The sequence below is a fragment of the Delphinus delphis genome, chromosome 4, assembly GCF_949987515.2.
Source record: "Delphinus delphis chromosome 4, mDelDel1.2, whole genome shotgun sequence".
Taxonomy (NCBI): domain Eukaryota; kingdom Metazoa; phylum Chordata; class Mammalia; order Artiodactyla; family Delphinidae; genus Delphinus; species Delphinus delphis.
In genome coordinates, this window is record NC_082686.1 from 48335792 (window position 1) to 48341791 (window position 6000).

Sequence of the window (6000 nt, forward strand, 5' to 3'; positions counted from 1 at the left end):
TATGGATCTACAACTAATAAAATGCAAAGATATGCTGTGGGTTTCTAGGGGATGCTAATAAAAATAATTTTTATTATGACTCATATTTGAAACTGGAAACCCAGTGTCCCATGTTTTCAGCCCAAACATTGTTTCTGTAATTACCGTACTGAATGAGACTCATGATCCAATTGGAGGAAAATCCTGCTCCAGTGGGGGTACATTTGACCAGAGCACGAAGTTCTTTTCCACAATGCTTTTTTGCCACAGGGAAGTATGGCCCTTTAAATGACTAAGTGATGTTTGCAGATCATTCTTCAGTCTGTCTAAATCTTGACTAGATATTTGGCTTCATAGCTTTGAAGGAATTAGCAACTTGTATTTATAAAAAACTGTAAAGAATTCTTTCTTTTTATTAAGCTGGAAACAGGCCTCTTTAAGACCTAAGTTGTACATCTCTGAGCTCTGAAGTTTGCCTTCCTTATTTTGTCTGAATTCTGCTTTCTTTGTGGAAGTGCTGAGTACTGAACTGAGCTTGTGCAGGTGAAGGAAATATCTCCCACCTAGGATTTAAATGATATAAAAATTGAGGGAGTCAAGTGCTGAGTGGGGAATACAAATTTGTAAACCAGAGAAGGGACTCTGAAAAGGAGGATGTGCCAGAGAAGGCTCCCTAAAGTAGAGTACAGCATCAGGGAGTTCAAGACCATGAGAAACATAAGGAGGCAGCAGAAGGTAGGGCAAGTAGCATGGTGATCCTGGGAACATACCCTAGATAGGAGATTCTGCCAGCAGGCTGTCTTTTATACTTCATTGCATGTGGTATATGAGAGGCCTGATGTGTACTAAAGCCTGGCATGAGACAGCCATGATCATGGCCTCCTAAACAACAGAGTCTGGATCTTTTTAATTTATTGTTTAATGGAAGTGCTACTTCTCTGGACACTTCCTAACTTTGTTACATTGTTTTTAGGTGTGACACCCAGGTTACAAGCAGAGTTAATTAAGTTCTTTAAAGATATTGCAAAAATTGAGGTTGAGAATTACATTGTGGAATGTCTGTATGAGAGGGTGAACAGAAATAAGGAAATGGAAAAAAAGGACCCCTTTGAAGACAATTTGAGGTCATATCTCCCCCCAGGATATGCATTTGTGGGTCCTTTGGGCCATAGCTACCACTGAAATAAAGCATAGAACAGTATTCCAAAGGGAAGGACACATTCTAAATCCAATTAGAAAAATACACCCTGAGGAGGGGGACCAAGGAGGTGGAGCGCGAGGACGTGGAGCTCAACTCCCCTCACAACACATCAAAAATACGTCGACATGCGGAACAATTCTCATGGAAAACTAACTGGAAATTGGCAGAAAACCTCCTATACAACCAAAGCTGCAAGAAGGATCTCCACGTAACCATGTAAGGTAGGACAGAAAAAAAGGCATTGGGTTGGGATCTGCATCCCTGGGAAGGGCCACAAGGGTGGACCCTCTCCCTAGGGAGCAAGTAGGCCGAGGCTGAATCTGGGTATCACAGTCCTGGGGTCCGGCAGGGAGGAAACAGGCCCGCTTACCTGCTGGGAAATCCACTGAGACAGATAAAAGGACTGGAGAAGCCTAGACTCTACTCTCAAGGAATGTGTGTGTACTGTTCTGCTGACAATCAGGACAGAGGCCTCACCACACTTCCCAATCCAAAGGGACAAACATACTGGCCCCGATCACTGCACGCCACAGCCTGGCATAAGATCTGGGCAGAGACTCAGTGTAACTGTGCAGAGACAGACAGGGGCACCTGGGGTGTGATCTGGGCAGAGCCATAGAGGCCAGTGTCAGTGAGTACACTGTCAGTGCATACACTGGCAGCGTCACAGGAGCATACGGTGGCTAAGCACTGATCACTGAGCAGACAGACCCCAGGAGAGGACTCGTCTAGCTACACAGAGAGCTCAGAGGGCCTGGGGTGTGGTCTAGGTGGAGGAGTGACAGCCATTGTCAGCATGTATGCAGCAGTTCATCTCCCAGTGAGAGCACCCCAGCTTTACCGACTCTACACTGCAGCTTTGGGCTAGATCTGGGGCAGACAGGTCCTGGGATAAATCTGCCACAGAGGCAGCCCAGATCTCAGGAAAGAGAGCAGTCACCTCATTTCCTGCAGCCACAATGCTCTGAGCCCCAGCCCGAGCCTACTCCCCACTGCAGCCTTGAACTAGATCTTGGACGAACACAACAGAGAAAGGGAAGCAAACGTGGGCTGCTTCTGAGCAGAACCATGAACACCTGCACAGGTGGCACACAGTTTGCTGTGACTGCAAGGGCCTCACTTGTTTCAGCAATCACCTCCTTCAAGGCAAGACACACACCCAAGAGCAACAGAGCCTGATCAAGCCCAACCCTCAGGGCTTCTCCTCCAACAACTGGGAAGCAGACCCCACCCCTGACAGGATGGTGACAGCCAGGAAGCCCTACCTCACATCCAGCACAGGCTCCAGATACTACAACACCAACCATACCCCTTACGAGGGGGACACTGAGAAGCACACCTTGAGGAAAGATGTGACTGGTGTCCATACCAAAACCAGCCCTCACACCAAAGATATTGGACATACACAGTCTACACAGGGATGCTCCCACATAAAAATACCACTTCAAGACCACAGTACATAACTGTTTCTCATAAATTCAGAGAGACAGAGAAAGTTAAGTAAAATGAAAAGGCAGAGGAATCACTCCCAATTAAAAGAACAAGAGAAATCCCTGAAAGAACAGATAATGAAAGAGAGCTCACCAGCCTACTAGACCCCAAGGTCAAAAAGGAGGTAATGAAAATGCTAACTAAATAAAGATTATTGATAGAAATTCAGATCACAGTAACAAGGAACTAGAAACTATAAAAATAAACCAATCAAAATAGACAATTCAATTGCTGAGATAAAAACCAATCTAGAAGCAATGAATAGCAGACTAAATGACACGGAAGAATGAATAAGTGATCTAGAAGAGAGAATAATGGAAATCATACAATCAGAACAGCAAACAGAAAGACAAATGAAAAAAATGAGCAACATATAAGACATATGGGATAATATAAAATGTGCCAACCTACGCATAATATGGGTTCCAGAAGTAGAGAAAGAGAAGAAGATCAAAAATGTATTTGAAGAAATTATGGCCAAAAACTTACCAAACTTAAAGAAGGAAACAGATATCCAGGTACATGAAGCACAGTGGGTCCCAAACAGAATAATCCCAAACAGACCCACACTAAAACATATAATTAAAATGGCAAAAGTTAAATAGAGGATTCTGAAGGCAGCAAGAGAAACACAAAGAGTCAGTTACAAGGGAACCCTCATAAAGCTATTAGCTGGTTTCTCTGCAGAAACTTTGCAAGCGAGAAGGGAATGGCATGATATATTCAAGGTGCTAAAAGGGAAAAACCTACAACCTAGGGTATTCTATCAAGCAAGATTATCATTTAGAATAGAAGGAGAGATTAAAAATTTCTCAGACAAGCAAAAACTAAAGAATTTATCAGTAGTAAATCTAACCTAAAAGAATTACTGAAGGGTCTTCTCTAAATAGAAGAAAAGAAAGAATCTATAGGCAAGGGAAAATCACAATAGGAAAGGCAAATATATAAAAGGATTGAAAATCACTTAAATAAACATGTACATAGATTTAAAAATAATCAAAAATTATAAAAGTGATTATAATTAACAGTAAAAGGATAAGCATGAGGCTGTAAAATAGGACATCAAAATCACAAAATATGGGGGAGTGGAGTATAAAAATGTAGATCTTTTAGAATGTTTGAACTTGAATGACTACCAGTTTAAAGCAAATAGATTCAGTTAAGGATCAACATACTTGAACTCCGTGGTAACCACAAATCAAAAATATACAATAGGTTCACAAAAAACAAAAAGAAAGGAATATACTACAAAAGAAAATCATCAAACCACAACAGGAAAAACAAAAAGAAGAAGAAATGAACAAAGAAGAATGACAAAAACAACTGGAAAACAAGGATTAAAATGGCAATAAGTACATACCTATCAATAATTAATTTAAGTGTCAATGGGAAAAATGCTCTGATCAAAACATAGAGTGGGAGTTTGGATGAAACAAGAACGTACAAGGTGCTGCCTACAAGAGACTCACTTCAGGGCAAAGGACACACACAAACAGAAAATGAGGGGTGGAAAGATAGATTTCATACAAATTGAAATGACAAGAAAGCTGGGGTAGCAATACTCATATCAGACAAAATAGACTTTAAAGCAAAGCCCATAAATAAAAACTAAGAAGGGCATTATATAATGATAAAGGGATCAATGCAAGAAGAGGATAGTACACTCATTAACATATATGCACCCAATATAGGAGCACCTAAATATATAAAGCAAATACTAACAGACTTAAAGGGAGAAAATGACAATAATACAGTAATAGTAGGAGACTTTAATACCCACTGACATCAATGGACAGATTTTTCCAGACAGAAAATCAACAAGGCAATGGAGGTCCTAAATGACACAGAGACCGGTTGGACTTAATTGATATTGACAGGACACTACATCCAAAAAAACTAGAATACACATTCCATTAAAGCACACACGTAAGGTTCTCTAGGATAGACCACATACTAGGTCACAAAACAACCATCAACAAATTTAAGAGAACAGAAATTATTATAAGCATCTTCTCTGACAACAACAATATGAAACTGGAAATCAACCACAGAAAGAAAAATGAGAAAGGAACAAACATATGGAGACTAAACAATGCCCTACTAAAAAACCAATGGGTCAACAATGAAATAAAAAAACAGAAATCAGGGATTTCCCTGGTGGCACAGTGGTTAAGAATCCACCTGCCAATGCTGGGGACAAGGGTTCGATCCCTGATCTGGGAAGCTCCCACATGCCATGGAGCAACTAAGCCCATGCACCACAACTACTGAGCCTGAGCTCTAGAGCCCACGAGCCACAACTACTGAAGCCCATGCACCCTAGAGCCCACACGCCACAACAACTGAGCCCACGCACCACAACTACTAAAGCCCGCGCACTCTGGGGACCATGCGCCACAACTGCTGAACCCACGTGCTGCAACTACTGAAACCCATGCACCTAGAGCCCGTGCTCCACAACAAGAGAAGCCACTGCAATGAGAAGTCTGCGCACCACAATGAAGAGTAGGCCCCACTCACTGCAACTAGAGAAAGCCCGGGCGCAGCAACGAAGACACAACGCAGCCAAAAAATAAATAAATAAATAAAATAGTAAACATTTTTAAAATTAAAAGAAAAAACAGAAATCAGAAAGTACCTTGAGACAAATGAAAATGAAAACAAAACCTTAAAAAAAATCTATGAGATGCAGCAGAAGCAGTTCTAAGAGGGAAATTCAGACCTTCCTCAAGAAAGTAGAAAAATCTGAAATAAACAACCTAACCTACTACCTAAAAGAATTACAAAAAGGAAGAACGAACAAAACACAAAGTCAGCAAAAGGAAGGAAATAATAACTACCAGAGAGGAAATAAATAAAATAGAGATTAAAAAACAATAGGAAAGATCAATAAAACCAAGAGCTGGTTTTTTTGAAAAGATAAAAAATCAACAAACCTCTAGTCAGGCTCACCAAAAAGAAAAGAGAGGACTCAAACAAATAAAATAAGAAATGAAAGAGGAGAAATAACAACTAATACCACAGAAATACAAAAAAAAATCATAAGGGACTACTAGGAATAGTTATATGCCAATAAATTGGACAACCTAGAAGAAATGGACAAATTTCTAGAATCATACAGCCTGCCAAAACTGAGTCAAGAAGAAACAGATAATCTGAATAGACCAATCACTAAGTGAAATAGTCTGTAATAAAAAAACAAACAGGGCTTCCCTGGTGGCGCAGTGGTTGAGAGTCCACCTGCCGATGCAGGGGACACGGGTTCGTGCCCCGGTCCGGGAGGATCCCACATCCCATTGAGCGGCTAGGCCCATGAGCCATGGTCACTG